The 23654-nt window shown below is 43.2% G+C and overlaps 1 protein-coding gene across 5 annotated transcripts in view; it reads left to right on the top strand.

Moving 5' to 3' along the window:
• Window positions 1–2927: 2927 nt before the first annotated feature.
• Window positions 2928–23654, top strand: part of lingo3b (leucine rich repeat and Ig domain containing 3b) — a 41961-nt gene continuing 21234 nt past the window's right edge. For 2 of the 5 annotated variants that reach the window (XM_088429328.1, XM_088429327.1), the window contains exon 1: window positions 2928–3428. The gene's annotated coding sequence lies outside the window, so the exon portion shown is untranslated. Of the gene's footprint in view, window positions 3429–5620; window positions 7379–11228; window positions 11666–23654 lie in introns of those variants that run through there. The other 3 variants (XM_088429330.1, XM_088429332.1, XM_088429331.1) reach the window with 2 other exon arrangements.

Below are 23654 nucleotides of genomic sequence, written 5' to 3' on the forward strand. Positions count from 1 at the left end.
GAAAGCAATTTGGACAAGCATAATTCAAATATTTGGCTGCCCAGCTCAGTTTCATCCGGATCAAGATCCAAATTTTGGGTCTGACTTAATGAAACAATTGTGCGCAACATAAAATATTTCTAAGAGTAGGACTACGCCCTACCACCTGGCTGGTAATGGTAGAGTTGAGTGATTTAACCAGACACTGCTGAACATGATACATACCCTTGAAGTGGATAACCAAAATAGATGGCTGGAGTATCTTCCAGAGCTCTTGCAAGCCTACAGTAACACTAGTCACAAAGCACCAGATTTTGCTTCTGCATATCTCATGTTTGGTCATCACCTGAGGCTCTCTCTAGATAGACCATAGCAACGTTGTTTAATGAACATCATTAATGACTGCGTTTTGCTTATGACCTTGCGTATAAGAAGATGCACCATGTCGCTGGTCAAGAGAAGACTCAATATGATCGAAAAACAAATGCCCCCTGTTGGTGCAACCCAGAGCCTTACGTGGTCTTAGACATGCGAGAGGAGGCACTGGTCAGCTCATCCGAATTTAGGTCAGCCCTTGACCCGCTTTGGACAATGGGCTGCCAATGTTAAACCGTGGGGGGTGTAAGTGGTGGACTTTATAGTGTTTTTTCTTTAGTTTGTTGCCCTCTGGTCATTGCTTGAGTTGTGCCTTGATTAGATGACTAACAGATGCTCCAAATTGACAATGAGAAGGCAATCTAACTGAGCCAATTAAGCTTGGTATGCTGGCCAGAGGCACTAGTCTCAGAGGCTGGAGCTTCTGCCACAAAACCGCAAGTTCTCCTGGCCAGTGCAGCATTTTTGCTAAACCGCTTCGAGTGGCTGCCTGCTGTGCCCCTTTACTTTGTTTCTTGATAGGCAACCCTGGTGTGTGGCCTCTGACCTGGACTGTTGGAAATGGACTCTTGGGAGCTAGATGGACCATCAATTGAATGTTTTAGTTGCTGTGTGTTTTAGTTGGACTTTTAGTTTTTAAAGGACTTTTGCATCTGTTTTATGGTTGACTTTAAGTTATTAAGGTTGGACCTATTGGCGGCCAACCAATAAACAATAGACGAGTGGACTCGTGTGGTTGTTCAAGCACTACTCTCCCTTGCGATTAAAAAAAGACCAAAAAGGTTGGACGTGAGGGAAAGTTCGTCACTTTTGAACAGGGTTTCTCAAATGCCATTTGCCCCGACAGGAACTCTAAAATATTTTTTTTTCCATCCAGAGGAAATGAAGTGGAACCTTAGGCAAGTTATTGATAACTTGTGCTAGTGATTTCTCTGCATTATTGCCTTTATGTTGTTAAGTTTTACACAGTGATATTTGAACATGCTTATATTGCTATGCTGATGCACATGTTTTGCTATGTGATGTTCTCAAGATGAGCCGTGATTGGTTCTTGCCTCAGCCTTCAACACATGCATGTGAGGTCATTTTCAGTCGACGGTAAGCAAGCTATTAATTGGACTTGAACTCGACATATAAAATTAACTTTGGATCAAATCTGAAAAGAATGGCAAAATTCTTTAAGAATCCCTTTGACTCATTCAGCTATTTTCAGAGCCTCCTTTTCCTTTATAATGAAAAGATTATTCAATAAATAAATTCTGTAAACAATTAGAAGTACCCCCGTGTTACAGCGTCCCTGGCTAACATTTGTTTCATGTTGCGAAGTGGAATAGTGAGTTTTTTTCGTCCCCTCTTTGTGGAATTTTCTTGGTTATGCGAAAAAAACAACTCTCATGAGCCTAGGGGCTTGGCTGTATTTGTGTTGTTTTGTCTCCATCTGCTGGCGTTTTTAGGTAATTGCACTTATTCTCTGTTGCTGTCAATGCATTCATGCAACACGTCACTACAACGCTGGTCTGCTATTGGTCGGTGTCTCCTCACGGAGATGGTGGTCTGCTATTGGTCGCCTCATTTCAAAATGGCAGAACGGTAAAGCTTTGTTCTATCATTAGTGGTTAGAAAACCATATTTATAGTGCATTTTACTGCTTAACTCAAACTTGAAAGGGTTAGCCAAGATTGCTAGTGATGTTAAAGAGAGATGTTAAGAAGAGGATTTATATGAAAACAAAGCTGGAGATGATCAAGAAATATGAAGCTAGCCTAGCCTAGGTTACCCTTACTAGGGAGTATGGGCATAACAAGCGCCACTCAAAGGTAAATAAATCCTTTCTCTATTTTTTATTTATGATGTTTTTTGATTGTATACATGTATATTAGAAATACTTAGCACTTACCATATTATTTTGGTCCCATTTTTCAAAATGTATGTACAATTTTGACGTTTTTACCCGGGGTTTTAAACGCATTAGTTATTTAACATCAGGTTTGGATTGCCCGCCATACGGTGAATTTGCCTTACGAGCCTAGCCGCGGAACGAATTACTCTCGTAACACGGGGGCCCACTGTGCCTGTGTTTGAATGTCTGGACCATGGAAAGACATAGTGATACATCTTTGGAATTGAACGAGTTAATGGGTAAGACTTTCTTTTTTTTTTTTTTTTTTACAACAGAAATATACTGAAACTACAGGGGGCTGCCATTTTACCCCCTGCTGTCGACTGAAATGACGTGGCAATCGCTCGTGGCTCATTAACGACCAATCATGGCTCAGATTGCGAAGATCACATGACGGAGCTCAGGTAAAAATGCGATGGTGTAGCCTTTCTAGGTCCCAACAATGAGCAAATATTGCTCCTACTGTCAATGTGAAATGAGAAAATGTCTTTCCCTCCTGTTTTCCCTTCCTAATCAGTCACTGTCTGGTGAGCTTCCCTCAACCGTAATCCACAAGACACTATCATTTGAGAGCCTGAGCAGCCGGAGCTCTGACAGTGACTCAAAGCATGTGGGGAGGGAGGGAAGGGTGTTTGCCATGAGAGCGAGAGAAAGAGAGAGAGAGAGAGAGAGAGAGAGAGAAAGAGAGAGAGAGAGAGAGAGGAAGAGAAAGAGAGAGCACAATTAAAGGCAGAGGAATCCAGTGTGCTTTTCAGCCAGAAGCAGGCAGAGGCGAGCGCCGCATCCCCCTCCTCGCATCTCCTTCTGAGCCCGAGGGCACCTTGGCCTACGGACATGCACATCCTTCAAGGACAGGACAAATCTGGCCTGCAGACTCAACCCCCCTTCAACGTCTTAGTGAACGCTAACGTTTTTGGCCCTGGATTTATTCGGCGAACCAAATAACCAAGCGAGAGTGAAGGGGAGGTGTGGAGAGACCTTGTGTGGAAATCTTGCTGGAGGGGTAGGGGTGGGGGAGTGGGAGGGGGTTGGGGACAGAGGCGGGGGGTGGGGCAGACGGAGAAAGGGGGCGTGAGCGACAGGTGCCCCTGCTGGACCGGCGCGGCACGTGTGGCGGACAACCAAATCCAGCTGGTCAAATGAGGGAGCAACTGGGACCGCCCTTCATTTTTGGGTAGGAACAACACACACACACACACACACACACACACACACACAGTCCGATGTTTTGTCCCTCCCGCGTAGCTGAATACGCAAACAAAAAAGGCCACTCGCCAAGGTGGTGTGTTGCGAGCTAACCTGCCCACTTCCACTGAGGCTGGCCCTTTTGAAGTAAAGGGCAGGCCAGTTCAAATGGATCTTTCACACCTAAAATTGTCAGGGTTAGCGACTGAGGATGGGACGAGACGCGAGTCCCACAAGACCTGATATCAGACGCTGCACCACAAGGAGTCTCTAAGAATGAGAACAGAGGAGATTCAATTTTCCATATAGCGTCAAAAAATTAATGCCTCATATCTTTTCAAAAGAACATCAACATAATCTCGCTTTCAAATGGAAACATTAAAGGAGGCAATTGTCTTTGTCTTATCTACCAATATTTTAGCATCCTTTGCTTCGATCGAAATCCCAAAACGTCAACATACAGGTGATTTGAAAGGAAAGTATTTCTCCTGAAAAGTTGCAGCTATTGGGTAAATTGGCATTCAGATAGAAATGAAAGAAAATTACTTTTCTTTTTGTTTGCTTGGAGAATAACAAATATATATATATACACGGGAGGTGTGGAAGAGGATCTTGCTGGAGGTACATTTATACTTAACCCTCTTGCAGTATTTGGACCATTTTTGGCTCATTTTTTTCCACATACTTGTGGACAAAATATTGATTTTTGCAGCTGACATTGGCTGACATTATATATTTAGCTGCTAGCCAGCGGTGCCTGGCCCGGGCGACTCCGATGCTGATGACCCACTGCTGACGACAAACCGTGCTGACTCCAAAGCACCGTCTGGGCCGCAAATTAATCTGTGCTGCTAAACGCGCCTTAAATGGAACAAATGCAGACCATCCAAAAAGTTGCTGGTTCATCATTGAAATGCATCTTCTGTGTTGACTTTTTTTTTTTTGCTGTATACCGTTTATTCTTTACTGCAACGCTCTGACTTTCGGCAGCAAAAATACCGGATAGTGCCATCCTCAATCTGGAAGGATGCAAATGCCTCCCAAGCTGGACTTTAGACACGCTTCGATGCGTCCAGCACAATTTTATTTCCCCATGACTTGTGCGTAAACCGACCATCGTGCATTCATGCCCCGTTTAGCGTGAAGCCAACAAGGCTAATGACATTATTGGAGGTAGCGAAGCGCATAAGTCACACGGCCGCAAGTTGGTGAAGAGCCAGACACAAAACTAGCTTTGCCCGAGAGTAACGTGGGGACTTGAGTTCAATATGGCATGAGCGATCAAACATGCCTTCGCAGCCCATGCGGACCTCCTGCTGGCGTCAGATCTTCATTTAGCTTGTACAAAAGTGCATGTGATACCAGGAAACCTGGCATCACCTTCTATACCTCCCACGGGGGCCCGCCCGACTATATGAGAAGCATTGAAGTAAGAGTTCCTCGATATGCCCCCCCCCCCAAAAGTTGCAGGCATATATTATTTATCCTCTGTGATTTATTTTACTGTCGCTTACTTAGCTGCTTACTCGGCAGTAAAGAGTTATCATTTTGTTGATGACTAATTTGATGACTAAATCATTGGATGTACAGTTGATATTTTTGATAAACAATTTTGCTACTTGCTGTCAACAGACATCAAATGTGGTAATGCCCAGTCATAGCTCATCTTGAGAATATCACATGAGCAAAAGGTGAGCCGTGATTGGTCGTTATCCGAACCTCCAGCACCTGTGGTCATTTTCAGAAAAAAAACAAAAAAAAAACAGTAAAATTATTTATTTATTAATTGTACATTGCAAATAATGTCATTTTCAAATGACAAAGGCATATTTTCATGTTTTTCATATGTACGAGTGTGCTCAAGTAATTCATTCAAATTGAGTGGAATGTGGTATTTTGTTGTTTGTTTTGGACATTTATTCCTGCAGGCTTTTTCTCCATGAAACATGTTTCATAATACCCCAGTTTTTGGGTCAAAGTAGAATTTCTGTATCGTCCTTTTGCAATGGCCCCTATTCTGTATGTCCACGCACACATTTTGCTGGCAGGGAAGGGAGGGATCATTATTTGTGCCTGGTTGCTTCACAAACAAGCCCCCATTGCACACACATGCATCCGAGCTTGCACATGAACAGACAGCCCGGGAATACATCATGTAGTTAGTTATATATAGTTAAAAAAAAGAAAAAAAAACATGTTGCTCAATCAGCTAACGTTAGCATACATTGAAGCCAGACCCGTGGACGCTATTTTTTTTTTACACCCACATTGGCTGAAAAAGAGCAAAAAGGAAATTAGACCGATGCAACTTACAGCACTGGCGTCCATGTCAATAAAAAGGATTTATGACTAGAAATGAATCACAAAGACTAACTCTACAAGCAACTCATGAAAGTCGTTCTGAGGAAAAAAAGAAGTATGGATTTTCTACTGAAATGATTCGGGGACAGCCGTTTTGGTTTAGTCAATATGTTTTTGTCATTTTATGACATTCATATTCAATTGTCATGTTTGGTTGGGTTTGGTTGTTTTTGCGTTTGTGGGGTTTTGCTCATGTTTCTGTTCCACTCGCAACTGCCTTTGTTGTCTGCGTCCTTTTTTGTTTGATTTCGTCTACCTGTCTGGTGATACTTTGTACAGTTTTGCTTCAGTCCTGCCTCTTTTTCTCCCTTTTTTTAAGCCACACATTTCTCAGTTTTCTTGCATTTTTTGGGTCCCCTTCCTTCCTCGTCCCAACTCACCATGCCCAGACGTGACACTTATATCAAATTGCTGTGGCGAGGCGAAGAAACCACACGTTGCTGTGCTAGTGGAGATCTTTACTCTTCGCATGCCATCACAAAAATGATACAACAAAGTCCAAAACAGCAAAGACAAAGCCAACAGGTTCAAAGCATCAAAGGATCATAGAGACATGCCTACTGGATGAGAGACATGGTCCTAGTGTCCGCCACACAGCTCCCCCCCGAACACCCAGAAAGGCATAACGGAAAACCCCACAGGGTATTCACCCGTCTGGCACCCTGAGACTCAGTCCGGTCCTGGGCGGTGTATGTGACACCAGGGCCCCAGGTGCGACAGGAGTAAGGGTGAGACGCTCAGCGTGAAAACCATGAGGTAGCGTTGGCAAAGGGATGTTCTGAAGTTCCGCAGGAGCCGGAGTGGCAGTGCTGACCCGCATGCTGGCAGGCACAGTGGCTTCCGAGGGATGGCCGGTCGCGGCTGCGTCCCAGTCTGTGCCTGGGCATGAACCTGCTGCGGCACCAACCACAGCTGACCCGCTCCAATGTATACTCGGACCATACCTGCGGGCATGGTGAATCGGAGGGGCGGCTGAATGATGGTGGCTGGAGGCCTACTGCTGAGGCCGGACGGACATCGGTAGTAGATGAGGCCGCCCGGCTGGAAGATCCCGGTCGACGGCCAGGGACTCCGAAATTGGACTGCACAGCCGTTCTCACCGGCGCCCGTACCAGCCTGTTGCTGGCTGGCTCGATCCCTGGTGCGCCAAGGGACTGGGCGACGGGTGAGAGGACCCTTGTCGGGGTGCTGGCTGGCTGACGTGGTACCAGCTTGCTGCATTACCTGACGTATAGTAGGCTGGTGGAGGGATGCCACGAAGTGGGACGTCTGCGGTGATTCCTCGCTGAAACATTCTGATGTCCGGGGTCACCCATGTGGCGAAACTACATCTCCAACAGCCTGACGAAACTTTCTAACGTCTGGGATAATAATGTGGCAAGATGACTCATCCGGGGTCACCCATTCTCACGTCTGGGGTCACCAATGTGGCAAGGCGAAGAAACCACACGTTGCTGTGCTAGTGGAGATCTTTACTCTTCGCATGCCATCACAAAACTGATACAACAAAGTCCAAAACAGCAAAGACAAAGCCATCAGGTTCAAAGCATCAAAGGATCATAGAGACATGCCTACTGGGTGAGAGACATGGTCCTAGTGTCCGCCAATTACCATTTGTACTTTAGCGTACAATCATGTTAAAGCTTGCTTGCTCTTCGTGGACCTTATGAAACCGTGGACAAAAAATTTAAATTATTATTACTTATTCTAGTTTAGGCATGTATAATGATACATTTTAATTGCTGATGTTTGAATGACGTTTAAATGCTCTGAAAAATAGCCTGCTTAGCACAGTACAGTAATACTGCACACTTGATATATGTGTGTGTGTATATATATATATATATATATATATATATATATATATATATATATATATATATATATATATATATATATATATATATATATATATATCATACTAGTAGCGGCCTGGACGTTGAATTAAAGTCTAATCTGTACATGATCAAAGATGATTGCAATGGAGGGAAATACAATTTTATTATAAAAGAAATCTAGGGAAGAGGTTTCCTAAGGCCTGGTGAACATCATCTTTGCTCCTCGTCTCTGCCTCTTGACTCTGTGTTGACAACAACAGCGCTGGAGTGGCTTCATGAGCTTTATGGCACGTGCCTGTGGAGTTTTAATCTACTCCCGCCACAACTCCCGCTCCAAAGGCATATTTGTGTACACACATACACACACCTACGCACGCACGCACACACACACACACACACACACACACACACACACACACACACACACACACACACACACACACACATGGGGGGCTGCTATCTGCTCTAAAAAAAAAAAACACATCATCCTTGTCACTACGCCTCAGATTTATATTGCGGACCAGGAGGGGGGGACTGGCTGCTTTAAAAACCACATCACAAACGTATGGAGGGGGTATGGTATGGACTTTTTTTCCACTTTCTTTTTAATTGCAAGAGGAGAGGGGAGGGGGACGAGCTTGCTCTGCACTTCACGGTAGATCCGGAAAAAAGGAGCATTGCTGAGAACTTTTCTCAGCACTTTTCTGGGATGGACAGAGCCAATATTTTCACGGACAGCACCTTTATTCTTTGCGGCAATTCTCGCCTTCCAAAAAATAAAAGTTTCAATGTCGCAATCGAGTGGCCGAGACCGTGCTAAATATTGTGATGAAAATGCTGCGCTATCGTTAGCTTAGCACAGTAACTACGTTTCAACAGTTGTTAAGTGAAGCAAATGCTGCACATATCAATTGTCCCAAGTTCTCGCTTCCGCCTTTCGGCAAGACAGGTGAGAGCTCTTGCTTGGCTATTTCGTATTGAAAGCTCAGCTGGCCGTGTTGGATCGCTCCCGGTGACCACAAAGCGGCCGCCATGATTCATTCCTGCGCCCTGCGTGAGCCGTTGAATGTTCCCAAAGTTGATTGGTTGTGGCGACTCGAAACGCGGAAAAGGTAAATAAAAAATAACTTCACTCGAAAGGCGCTTCTCGTGACCGCGCGCGGCCATTTGTGTCGCTACATTCGGGTCCATCGCGTCGCCCGACGTACATTCGCGCCCAGTCACGCAAACTCCATTGACTACAATACAAAACGCTCCGCTTGTTCGCGGTCGGTGCACGCGCACCATTAAACTAAATCATCTCCAAAACATTATTTCGTGTGCAGCCTACGCGGCCCGGTACCAGTTGATCCACGGACCGGGGGTTGGGGACCACTGTCTTACCTGGTTTTCTTTTATAATTAAATGGTATTTCAAGTGTAAACTCTTCTTTGTAATAATCTTTAATTATGTAAAGATTAGACTTTAATTCAACGTCCTGCTAATAATACCGCAGCTGTGCGAGACTTCGAAGGAAAAGGATAACAGTTCTATATTAGATTCCTCGTTGCCGCTGGGTTGATGTGCATGAGGGTGGATTGCATCCATGTGTGTGTAAGCGAGGGGAGTGCGCAAGGTCCTTTGTGTGCTCTGGTTGGAGCAGGCATGTTACGGGACACGGGTGTCCTACTGGGGCTTGTTTACATTGTATTGGCGGGTAATGACGACGCTAGCATTAATAGAAATAAGGTACAAATTATTATTTTGGAGTTGCCACGTTCAGTTGGAAGCAAAATAAAAGCCAAGTTGTTGAGCCACATGAACCCGACCGCTCTTTGATCTGAGCTGCTTTGTTGGGGAGGGAGAGTGTAAATAACCATTACGGCCATGGTTTCCTCATAGAACTTGATGCATGAAAGGCATTTTCCGGTTTGTATCGGACACTTTTATTTGTCCTTCGCACTTCCGGTTTTGTATATATAAAAGGTAGCTTGATTGTCTGTTGGCAAGGAGCTTTGAGTTTTGAACGGTAGTTTTGTTTGAACGGTAGCTAGCAAGTCCCTCCGAAGAGGCGAAAGGTGTGTTTTCATTACATGTTTAAATTTCACTTCATGTGCGTTTGATTACAATCGGAAAAATGTTTTGAGTTTATGTTTGTACATGTTTGAACATTGATTCCAGCTCTTACGGTGATGAAGGTGAAGGTGATCGAGGTGCATGCAATTACGGTGAAAGTGACAATGATGGCAATGAATGGCAATGTCGCTCATCAATAAAAGATCAAAATCACCAGTAACGCGTCAAAATTGATCGAGGGGGTCTGCTAGACAGACAGACAGACAGAGACAGACACACAGACACACAGAGAGACACAGACAGAGACACTGAGACACAGACAGAGACACCGAGACACAGACAGAGACAGAGACACTGAGAGAGACAGAGACACACAGAGACACAGAGACACAGACAGAGACACTGAGACACAGAGACACAGACAGACACAGAGACAGAGACACAGATACAGACAGAGACACAGACAGAGACACACAGAGACACAGGCAGAGACACAGACAGAGACACTGAGACACAGACAGACACAGACAGAGACAGACAGAGACAGACACAGACAGACAGAGACACAGACAGAGACACAGACACACAAACACACAGACACACAGACAGAGAGAGACACTGCGTAGGGCCAGGGGTGTCCAAAGTCGGTCCTCGAGGGCCGCTGTCCTGCATGTTTTCCAGGTTTCTTTTCCTGACACACCTGATTCAATTGATCATTTCGGTCCTCGCGGACCAACTTTGGACACCCCTGGCCCTACGCAGTGTCTCTCTCTGTCTGTGTGTCTGTGTGTTTGTGTGTCTGTGTCTCTGTCTGTGTCTCTGTCTCTCTCTCTCTCTCTCTTTCTCTCTCTCTCTCTCTCTCTCTCTCTCTCTCTCTCTCCCCCTCCCCAACAAGCTCTTTAATGTACAGTGAATCAGGTTTAATAATTTAAATGTGTCCTGCAGTAATATTTGTCTTAAATAATATGTATAGAATGTTGACTTTTGACATTTAAAAATAACTCAAAAATTTTTTTTGTGTGTGTTTTTTGTTTATTTATATTGCCTTTTTTTAATGTGAAAAGTGGTGGCGCTACTTTGCGGATTTTCAGCTATTGCGGCGGGTTCCAGAATGTATCTACCATGATAAACGAGGGTTCACTACACATACACACACTTTTTTTTATTCACAAAATAAATCAATATGCACAAAAATGGGGAGGAGGGGCATCTATTCGCTGTCTGAACAAATCATGACATTTTCCAAGTGTTTGTAGAAGGCTTTCCACAGCTTGTGAAAGGAAATGCTATTTCCATTACACATGCATGAGCACAGCTAAAACAGCTAAAACATGAAGGTAAATACAGTGAGGGGGCCATAAATGGCGTCTGTAAACACAGTGGGATTTGCACAACCACAATCTCTTTGCAGTAATAATAAAGAGCACGGGCCTTTGTTTCTGCAGTACAAAAGGATCCGGCCCCCTTTCCACACCGTCGTTTTTTTCCGCCTTACCTCTGGTTGCCTGTCTGTTTTTTTTTTTTTTTTTTTTTTTTGCCCCTCCTTGTCTTGAACATATCTGAAGCGGTTAGCGACAGCTCCCATTGGCTGTGCGGACGGAATCTGAGAAAGGGGCAGCCAATCAGCAGCCGGCCTAACAGGGTCACCATTACCCGTGAAGGAGCGCAATCACCCTCCACATGACATCCCTGCCACGTATGCGCTTGTCATGCTGCTACCTGCTCATTATCATTCTCCGCAGCACATCTGCGCCGCCTTCTTTCGTGCGTTTGGCTGGAAATCTTCTGAGCGCAAAGGACTGAATTTTTTTCTTTTATGATTCCGGCAGACGCTCTTCAAAGACCACAAACGCTTTCTCAGCGCTTTCCTCCCCCATCTTGTCTGTCTCTTTCCTGCTCATCTTTTTTGTCTGCAGTTTACTTGTAATAGGACGAATGCTGAACAATGAATGGAATTCAAACTGATCTTGCGGTATGCAGTAGTAGATTGCGATGTTCATGTCTGCACACGTGTAAATTTGTGCTTCTGAACCCGTTAACAAGCCAATTAAATTCCAATCACAATTATTGATTGGAAATAAAATCACAAGTTGATTATTTAAGATCATTTGGCCTGACATGGGCCACTTTTTTTACACATACATTTGTGTTCATAAGTTTCCATAGCCTCATGTATGAATACCCGTGGCGTTATTTGAAGGCATTTCAGGCTGGGTTTCCTCAGGTATCAGCCAATGCAATTTATTGCATAGAATAGAATAGGATGCCTTCATTGTCAATATATAGCTGGTATACAATGTACAGTACTTGGGAGGACTGCACTGCTTTCACATCTTAATGCCCTGACAGGAAAAGGACCGTTTTCTTATCAAATTGAAAGCAAACTTATCAGAACATGGAACAACTTACTGCTTTGTTGTGTTGAAGTGACTCCTTTGTTGTATGTCTTCAGTTAGTCAAGTCTTATTTGGATGCGTATTGTCATTGCCACATTCTGTTGGGGTTTCTTTTCTGTTGTGGGTTTATTTTTGGGAAGTTTCAGGTCAATTCGGTTATAGGTTAATGTTGTGTTTCCACCCACATCTGTCTGTAGTGTGAGTTATTTTTTTTTCCTCCTGTCATACGCGTGTTCGATTTCCCCCGCCTCTCGTTTCCTTGCATGTTTCTTAATTATTGTCCGTGTATTGTAAAGCAATATTTGTCGGGTAATTGTATTTTTCTTGTGGTGTTACAGTCTTACTGTCCGAGTTCACCATCTTCCGCATCCCGTATATTTGCTGCCCACCTGTCCGAATATCCCCCCTGAATATCTCCTGCCAATCGGTCTCCATTCCCTGGTGTCTACCAAACGTTTGTTTCAGTTTTTAATTTCTTTTGTTACTGTGTAAGTATTTTGTTTTTGTGGATCCGTCTCAGTTTGTTACTAAACATTTCATTTTTGAGCCACTACCTCGCAGCTTCCTGCAGTTTTTTGGGGTCCCCTCCTTCCACGCGACGTTACGGTCCATCTGTCTTTAGTGTCTCTTTATGATTTTGCTATGCCTGCTTGATGAATGACTACAAGTGAAAATTTGTCAGCAAAGTCTGAAGGTGTGGATCATGGCCTTCACTCAAATTGTAGCTTTAGGAGGAAGGCTGTGGCCAAATCTGATGATTTGTCCAGATGACTTATTTTTTTATCCTAGTGGTACTGGATACAGGAAACAAATTCTAGGTCAGGCGTGCCGGGATTGTATTTTGGTTTTCCATTCTAGGGGCTATGTGGTTTTGTTTTGTTTTTGCACTAGGAGCCCCTTTTAAAGGGTTATTTTTTTCTTCCTAGCAGCGCCCGCCATTTTGTGACACAGGAGCTCCATAGTTAAGGAGCCATCTCAAACAACCGCCAATGATATCCCAAGGATGAGAGACTCATTCCATGCCTGTCATTTTGTGTGTCACTCAAAATGATTGCTGTCTGTTCACATGAACAATCCCTCCCCCTCATGATAGGTCACTTTTGATGAAGTATCGGGATTGTAAATCAATTTGGTCCGCTTTCTTTGATGATTGCTTTATTCTGGCAACAAGGGAAGGTGCCTCGCAAGCGAGTGAGCGGCCGGAGGCTACAGCAGATTGGAGGTGTCGCGGTAGAAAGCCGAGGACGAAGACGTAAGAACAAAAAGCTGAACATTGTTGTTGCCGTTGTCCGTTCAAACATCTTCTTAGGCACCTCATGGAGAATTTTGAAGCTGCTCGTTTGAAGATTTTCCTTCTGATTCCTCCCGGCTCGCTGGTCCATTTACAAGCAAGCTCATGGTGAGGAAACGCTCCTAAATTTAGCCATAACGCGCAAGCTAATCTGCTGCCCATTTTAGCGTGTGGCCAATGTCTGGGGAGCTCGCCCGCAGAATGGGCCGCCGCTTCGGTGTCGACCTACGGGTCACGTGAATGTGAGGGCCCACATGTGAAAGGCTGATGTCACATGGTCGAAATAGAGCGCGTGGATTATGGCTGAGATTTGCTGTCTGGGTTGGTGAGGGCTGATGGAAAAGCAAAAGGGAAACAGTACTCGTTGTTGTTGTTGTTGAAGTGGGCTTGCCAGGCCTCCAGTCGCACTGCGCTCACCCCATTTTTGTTTCGGATGTTTCAACCCATTTAATCCCCAAGACATGCTACTTTCATACCTTGCGTAATCAATTACTTTTCTACAGTAAATTTCCATCTTAGTGACCTCAAGTAATTGATTATTCGAATAACTCTAATCATGAAATAATTCAGTAAGTAAACTATTACTTTAGTAGTATCTCGTGCAATACTATATTTAAACATACTTTTTAAGCACAGTACTTTGAGACATTTATCTTAGTTTCAGCAACATGAATGAACTTATCAGCCTTCCTAAGATATTTTGTTATAACATCAAGTGACAACTAGTTGAATGGTACTTGTAGAGTGGTCGTCTGCCAGCCGTGAGGCTGAGGGTTCGATCCCCCAGCCATCATGACCATGTCTAAGTGTCCTTGAGCAAGACACTGAACCCCTAATTGCTCCTGATGCTGCGTCATCAGTTGGTAAATGACTAGTTAGTGTAAAGTGCTTTGAGTACCCAAGGTGGAAAAGCGCTGTATAAGTGGAAGTCCATTTACCATTTACTTTTGTCATGGTGTCTTTGGGGAGGGTGGCAGGAACTTCCATCCAGCCATTATCTTTCACTTATCCGGGGTCGGGTCGAGGGGGCAGCAGACCCAGCAGGGAAGTTCAGACTTCCCTCTCCTCATCTACATACTTTGTCTAGCTCTTCCAGGGGGATCCCCAAGCTTTCGCAGGCCAGCCGAGAGACATAGTCCCTCCAGCATGTCCTGGGTAATAAAGGACCCTAGAACAACTTCCCGTGTCAAACTAGTTCCTAGCATGTTTGTTGTGATGTCAAAACATTTTCGTCAACGTTCAGTTCTTTCCACATGTCATCCGTGGGTGTTGGCAAGGTTCTGGACTTCAAACTTGGCACCATGCGCCAGTCGCAGATCTGTTAAGGGCCTCTTCACTCGACTGCACCCAAAACTTTTACTGCTAGCAACCTCGAATATGTTTAACAAAATGTACAATCTCCCGCTGCAAACCGTGGTAATATGTTTGAGTAAATGTATAATAATGATATAATTATTCCTACATCGGCCGCCTCGACAATGGAGGCGTGGAACATGGTCCATTCGAACTCAATGTCCCCCGAACAATTCTGCTGGAGGTGGAAGTTGAAATTACTTCTGGCAGGGGACTCTGCCAGATGTTCCCTGCAGACCCTTATGATATATTTGAGCCTGCCAGGTCTGGCCAGCATCCTCCCACACCATCAGAGCCAACACACCACCAGGTAGTGATCAGTTGACAGTTTCGCCACTCTCTTCACCCAAACGTCCAAAACATGATTCCGCAAATCCGATGACACGATCACGATGTCAATCATCGACATTGTGTGTCCTGGTGCCAGGAGCACATATGGACACCCCAGTGATGAGCAAAGAAGTCCAAAAAAAAGCACCGTTTGGGTTCAGATTGGGGGGTTGATCCGCCCAATCATGCTCCTCCAGGTTTCACCGTCGTTGCCCAAGTGAGCATTGAAGTTCCCCAGCAGAGCGAGGGAGTCCCCCTGAGGGAACGCGCTTCAGCACACCCTCCAAGGATCCCAAAAAGTTTGGGTACTCAGAACTACTGTTGGGTGCATAGGCACAAACTGCAGTCAGAACTCGTCTCCCCACCCGGAGGCAGAGGGAGGCTATGCTTCCGTCCACCAGGGTAAACCCCAAGGTACAGACGCTGAACTGGGGGGCACAACTGCACACACCTGCTCTGAGCCGTTCACCGCTGGCAACTCCAGAGTGGAAGAGAGTCCAACCCCTCTCGAGAGGACTGGTACCAGATCCCAAGCTGTCTGCCAAGGGGAATGTCGTCAGAACGTCTCGGCCTTGCACACCAGCTCAGGCTCCTTCCCTGCCAGAGAGGTGACATTCTATGTCTCAAGAGCTACTTTCTGCAGGACTGGGGGTGGCAGGAACCCCGCCATACAAAAAAAAGCCAAACCTGGTGACCTGACAGCTGTACGACAAAACGTTACTTCCCTTAAAGACGGCGGTCCATTGGAACATCCACGTGCAATTACTGTGGTCATGGCTGAAGCTGCAAAAGCAACCAAATAAATCAAGTTTTGTCTGAGGAGACAAAAAAAGAAAACGTTGGGGAGGGATTTGTGACCGACGTTGCCTCGGTGGGGCTCCCAGTTGACTAGTAAGTACTCAAATCCAAATGTTGTAGCTGTTGTAAATTAGCGCAGGAGCATGAAAGAGAAAGGAGCTTGATAATTGCCACTTAAATTCTTGTCTGCTTTCCTTCTTCCTTCTTGCTTTGTGTAGTTCATCCAGCTACTTTGTGCACCTCATTTCAATTTGCCTGATCAAAGATCCGTTGTTCTCATACAAAGCAAAGCGGCTGACTCCCGCTCCCATCTGTTTGGCTCCATTGCACGTCAAGCTGAGTTGCCGCCGCAAAGCAACAGATGGGAAGTCCTCTTCAAATCGGGAGGAAACAAATGGTGCTTTGAATGACACACTGTGGTAATGGGAATTCAGTCTCTTTTTAGAGAGCCAGTTCTTTTGGCTCGGCTCACTAAAAAGAGACGGCTCTTTTGGCTCCAAAAATACTGTAAAATTATGTGTAAAACGAATAACTAATGTAAGAAATATACAATATATTTAGGGGTGTAAATGTTTTACCAAGAAAACGATCAGATTCAAATCTCAATTCACAGGCTACGATCCGATTCAGGGATGATTCATTAAGACAAGTAAACGATTCGGGACGATTCGATTCAATACAAATTAACGATATTGTCCATGGGGCCCATACACGTGTAATGTCACCTTTTGTTTATTTAGTGTCCAAGAAATAATACACCAGGTCTACTCAACATGAATATAACCTTTATAATGTACTGAAATGCAAAACTGGCAGGTTTGCAAAACTTCCTGCTAATACATATACATATATATATACAGTGGAACCCCGGTTTACGAACTCCCTCTTTTACGAACTTTTCATCTTACGATGACAGCGGGCTATGGTAGCCCTTGGCTGCTAGTATGCCAATATGCTCGACATCGTGTTTTGAAAGGATGAAACAAGAAAGTCACGACATAATTAAACGGTGTTCAAAGAGCACTGTACAACATACCAATAACAATATACAGTAATACAAATACAATAGAAACATTGAATTTACCTTAACAGATCCGTGGCCACTGCCGTGAACAGTAGTTAGTGAACAGTAAACCGTGTGTACGGATTAATAAACTATGCGTACAGATTCGTAAATTGAGGAAACGGATTAGTAAACAGTGGGTACGGATTCATAAACCGTGCGTACGGATTAGTAAACTGCGCACGGATTCGAAAACCGTGTGTACGGATTATTAAATTGAGGAAACGGGGAGATCACGTGACGCATCCATGGCACTGCATGCACGATTAGAAAGCTCCAGACATTTTGCCCACTTTTTTAAGTTTTGCCCTCTTCTCTGCCAACGTGTTGTCCTATTTTCGTCGGCCCGTTCAACTAAATGTCTACGGCACGCAAACAATTAACTTTGACTCCTTCCTCAACCAAACAAAAGAAGACAATTAAACCAGCTAACAGCCTCGACACTATTGCTAATGCTAGCAGCATGGATGAATCCCTGGCCAGGCTTGAAAATGTGGTGAGATCTGAGATGGCTGCAATGAGAAATGACTTATCAAGTCATATGGATACTATGTGCGCGAAGATCGACAAAATAGCTGGAGAACAGAAAGAGCATAAGTCCATCCTGAACAGCCATGCTAGCGGTTTGGACACAATTGAACAACAACTTGTTGAAATTCAGGACTGCAGCAGACGCAACAACATCTGCCTGCTTGGCCTCCCAGAAGGTATAGAAAAGAATGATATGGCGGGCTTTCTCAAGAAATCACTTCCGATCTGGCTGCCTACACTACCGGACAGGGATTTTGAGATTGAGAGGGCACACCGCACTTACGGGAGTGCTTCAAACAATAATAGGAGATCCCGACTTGTCATCTTTAAACTTCTCCGCTACAACGATAGAGATCTCATACTACGTGAAGCCAGGAAACACGGTTTTTGAAAGTTTTTGAAAACACCGGAAGACGCCCATGCTTTCATCCAATCTACTTGATTATGAAACCACCTCTTCAGATAATAACAGGGACTGGCTGTTTGTCAATCCCGCTTGCTTATGTGCTAAATGACTGTCTGATAGTGAATATACACGGAGATTAAAATCTACTTAAGGTCCGGTTTGAAATAACAGGTTATAATTTAATGTGAAATTTGTCCCTCACTTTACAAACGATGTACATCTTACAATGTTTATGTGTTAAGTTACTGTTATTTGTTGAGGGTATTTTCTTTTTCATTTTCATTTATGTATTCTGAAATGGGGTTTCATTTATTTTCTGGGTACTTTAATTTGTATTTATTTTATTTGGGCATATGTCGGAGCTCTAAGAGTGTGCATACCAGTGATGATGTCACGGATTAATAAGAAGGACTGTGACAGACCAGGGCCTGTTCGGTGACCTGGCTGCACAAGGGGTATTCTTACATATTCTAGTTACTGTAAGAGTGGAGGGAGGGGGCGTGGGGGGCGTGAGGGGGGGTGGGGGGCGGGAGGGTTTGTTCAGGACGGGTTTCCACATGGGAAGGTATAGTTGCAGCATGGACAAATGGGCCAACTCAGTTTGTTTTTTGAATGTGTTTGACTCAGGGAAAACTTGCTGCAGATCTTTCAGTCTATTCTTACCATACCTCAATAATGACAGTAGATAAATATAACGTGATGTCGTTTAATGTTAGGGGGCTGAACTCTCCTTTCAAAAGGTCAAAAGTCCTGGACTTTCTTTACTGGAAAAAGGTTGATATAGCATTACTACAGGAAACTCACCTCAAGCCCGCTGATACCCTAAGACTACAAAATAAGAGATTTAAGACTGTGGTAGCCTCTTCTGATGGAAGCAGTACAAAAAGCGTAGCGGTGGTAATGAGGCGCAATTTAAATATAAATATAATTAAAGTTAACTCTGGTGCATTGGGAAGACTAGCATATTGCTGCACTTCAATAGAGGGAAGGAAATTTGCCTTTGTTAGTATATATGCTCCGACCATTTTTGATCATGCCTTTTTCCAAACCATAACAAAGGATCTTTTATCCTTAGATGAGTATCATTTAATTATTGGTGCTGATATGAACGCAGTCTTTGATAACACTCTAGACAGGTCCAGTACTTCTGCCACCCATGCTCAGATATCTTCTTCAAAAGGACTGACTAACCTGACAAAAGACTTGAATTTGGTAGATTTCTGGCGACTTCAAAATCCCACCTCCAAAAACTATACATATTACTCTCCGTATCATAAATCCTTCTCTAGAATAGATTTCCTACTTATCTCTAACGAACTAATTTCGGCATCCTCCTCTATGAGCTTCTTTCCTAGACATATCTCAGACCACAACCCTATCACAACGACTTTTCAATTTGACATAATTAAACAGCACAGAGCGAATAGATGAAGATTTAACGCCTCATTGTTGCAGAACGAAAATTACCTTAACCAACTAAAACCTGAACTAATATCCTTTATAGATATAAATAAAGGCAGCGTTGAGAACCCAATGTTCCTGTGGGCCCCCATTAAAGGCTGCCTCAGGAACAATGCAATTAGGTTTTCCTCCCATCTGAAGAAATACAGACAGCAACAAATTTTAAATCTGGAAGACAAATGTGAAGACCTTGAAAACCAACATAAACGGAATTATAATAAAAATTTGGAGTCAGAATTAAAAACACACCAAGGCGAACTGAATAATTTATTGAGACATAGAGTGGAGTACTTAATGCATATCACAAAACACAAATATTACTCGCAGGGTAGTCGGCCTACTCACTTGCTGGCTTTAACTTTAAAACAACAAGAAAGGAGCCGGTCGATAACTTCAATCAGAAAAGCTGAAGGAGTTACAGTAACAACTACTTCTGAAATAAATACAGCTTTCAGCTCCTTCTTCGCTAAACTATACTCTAGTGAATGTCATCCGGCGGAGGAAGACTGCACAGGTTTCTTCAAAAATTTGAATCTCCCATCGTTGTCAGCAGGGGATGCAGAACGGCTGGATCAGGCTATCTCACTGGAAGAACTACATTTGGCATTAAAGAGTATGAAGAGAGGCCGTGCCCCAGGTCTAGATGGACTGCCGGTTGAACTTTACTTAGCTGTGTGGGATACCCTGGGACCAATCTGGCTCAACGCTATAAATTTTGCTGTTGAATCGGGGCACTTTCACAGAGATTTTAATACTGCACTTATTTCAGTTATCCCCAAGCCAGATAAAGATCCGTCAGAATGTGCAAACTATAGGCCGATATCACTTATCAATACAGATCTTAAGATTTACTCACGTGTACTGGCCACTAGATTAGAAACTGTCCTGTCGGATCTTATACATCCAGATCAGTCCGGTTTCATGAAGGGCCGCTTGGCTGCAGATAACATTAGACGTCTGATACACGTTTTGGACGAAGCTCATAAAATACCTTCTACATGTGGTCTTCTCTTTCTTGACGCCGAAAAAGCTTTCGACAGGCTCGAATGGCATTATCTGTGGCGTGTTCTTAAAGAATTCAATTTCGGCCCAAAATTTATAGGAATGATTCAAGTACTTTATGCCAATCCCTCTGCTAGGGTCTGTATAGGAGGTGTTATCTCAAACATTTTTACAATAAATCGTGGCACGAGGCAGGGTTGCCCCCTGTCTCCTTTAATCTTTAATCTTTCAATAGAACCTCTTGCACAATACATTCGGAACTGTACACAGATCTCTCCTATCCAAATCGGATCGACTATCCATACAGTATCAATGTATGCCGATGATACTCTACTATATATGTCAGATGTGCAGCAGCCTCTTCCCAGTGCTATTGAAGTGCTTAATCATTTTGGTGCCTTATCTGGTTTCAAAATAAATCACACAAAATCTGCCTTGATGCTATTAAATGAAGATAGGGGTCAATTGGTCCTACCATCTGCTATAACTTTAACTAAAGAGGTCAAATACTTAGGTGTTCTGATTTGACCCTCTATTCCAACCATAGCCAGCTTGAATTACACTTCTGTGCTTGGGAAGGTGGAGGAGGACGTTAAAAGATGGACAACTCTACCTGCATCTGTGCCCTCCAGTATTGCTGTAATCAAAATGAATATATTGCCCCGCATCAATTTCATTTCCTCTATGTTGCGTTGTCCCCACCAATTGGTTACTGGTCTAAACTTGATACACTACTTACAAGATACATATGGAATGGTAGACGCCCCCGCATTAAACAAACCACGCTTCAACGCAACAAACTAGATGGTGGCTTGGCACTTCCTCACTTTGAATTTTATCATTGGTCATTTTGTATTCGCTCTTTGAAATACTGGTTAGACCCAAATTCTAATTCTTCATGGAAACGAATGGAGGAGGAATTAGTTGCCCCGATCAGGCTTAAAGACTTTCTATTCTCTGGTCTTTCTGTTAAACACTGTGCATTGAGGTATGGCCCTGTACTAACGTACATGCCTCAGATCTTTAGAAGAGTTCAGAAGTTGGTGGGAGTCACAACAAAATGGTATAAGTCAACGCCTATTTGGCGCAATAATAATCTACTGTCTGGTAATAAACCTTTTCTTCAAAATGTGTGGGCAGAGAAAGGTATATGGGTTCTTGAAGATGTAAATGGAAAAGAATCTCTACTTAGCTTCAGTGATCTGGTCTTACGTTATGGTATTCCTAGACATTCATTGTTCTTCTATTTTAGACTCAGATCAGCTCTTAAAACGCATAATGTGACTTGGGGTTCAGAGTTGAAAGAACACCCAATAGTCAAGTGGATTTGTATGGCTCCTAGGAATATTGCCTCCTTTCTGTACTCCAGACTTACCTCCTTTTTACCTCCAAAGCCTAACACTGATGAATGGAGACGCTCATTGGCATCTGGGGGTAGAGAGATAAACTGGGAGGTCTGCTGGGAAAACACTTGTGGGGCTTCACACAATCCCAATCACCAATTTATCCACGTGAAGATGGCTCATAGAGCATATCTTACGCCCAGAATTAGACACTTAATGGGTCAGGCCCCACACCCTTTCTGTATGTTCTGCTCTCAAAATAGAGTGGGAACTTTTATGCATGTAATGTGGGAGTGCCCCAAGATTTATAACTTTTGGGAAAAGGTGATACGGATATTATCAGATGTAATTGATTTTAGGCTAACCATGGACTCTGCATTACACCTTCTGAATGATGACTCTCAAATTGTATTGACTGAGAAGACCAGGAGAGTTTGGCTTGCCGGTCTGACCGCAGCCAAGAAAATGGTCGTACAGGCTTGGCTTCCACCACATGACTTATCTTCTGAACACTGGCTACACTTATTTTTGAACATTCTCTTCATGGAACTTTCATCTGCAAGAACTAACGGTGCCAAACCAAGAACTAAACAAGCCTGGCAGGAGGCAATCACCAGAGTTAAGGATATTCTACTGAGGACAAACTGACTGTATCTGTCTGTGTGTTATTGTTATGTTAACAAATTCCCATGTGGAGGGTGGGATGGGGTGAGGAGGGTTAAAGTTGTGTATATAAGTACTCCGCTATGTTATACTGTAACCTTTATCTAAAAACAATAAAAAATGAGTACGGAAAAAAAATTGAGGAAACGGATTACTAAACCGTGGGTACGGATTACTAAACCGTGCGAACGGGTTAGTGCAATTATTTTTTTTTTTACCCTGGCACCAAGGGGGCCCCGTACATTTCCACAGCGATGATTTAGATTTTCGTATATACGATATATATATATATATATATATATATATATATATATATATATATATATATATATATATATATATATATATAGATATATATATATATATAGATAGATAGATAGATAGATATTTATATATATAGATATTTATATATATATATATATATATACATATATATATATATATATATATATATAATAATTAGTTTATAAATATTAAATAAATATTAGTTTGATCTTGTCCACCTGCCTGCTTACCTGCCCTCCTCGTGTCATCAGTCATCGTTCCCTGCCTTACATCTGTATGCAGCTGTTTTTTTTTTTTCATATGTTTATTGAATACAACAAACAACCAAGCACACATACATTAAAAAAGAAAACACATACAGGACATGGATATATTATTTTTCCACAAGGAGCCACAAATAAAATGTAATCATAACAATTACCATAATACAGTTGAAAGTGACGCTTATTAGTTGTTTATTTTTGCAATGTCCCGGGGGGATAAAAACAGGAAAAGGGAAAAATAAAATAAATGAATGAAAAACAACATACAACCAACTACATCGAAGACAGACTCACATAAAGCTGAGTTAATCTTAGGCCCCTATCCCGATCCCTGATCCCTGATCCCTCATCCTGACCGACTGTAGCTGCTATTAAACATCCTTGAGATATGAGAACAATGGATGTCAAATTTGTCCAAACTCTTCCAGATTACCCCCAATTGCAAATCTAAATTTCGCAAGGTGGGGTGTGTTTATGAGCTCTGCGAGCCACTTTTGCAATGCTGGAACATCTTTACCCTTCCATTGCTGCAATATGTTTCTTAACAATGATCAACACATACGATAATAAGCATTTTTGTGCAGGCCTTAGCCTCCTTGCCTCATTTGAAGTCCCAAAAATGATCATTAATGGATTTGGAGCAATCTTGACGCCCAGGACCCCCGAAAAAAAAGAGAAAATATCATCCCAAAAATTTTGAAGCTTTGGACAGAGAGCAAAAGTATGCAGTAAGTTTCAATTTTGTATTATGCAATTTTTGCAAATGAGAGAGCAGT

The sequence above is a fragment of the Hippichthys cyanospilos genome, chromosome 12, assembly GCF_059441005.1.
Source record: "Hippichthys cyanospilos isolate Australia breed blue-spotted pipefish chromosome 12, RoL_Hcya_1.0, whole genome shotgun sequence".
Classification (NCBI taxonomy): Eukaryota; Metazoa; Chordata; class Actinopteri; order Syngnathiformes; family Syngnathidae; genus Hippichthys; species Hippichthys cyanospilos.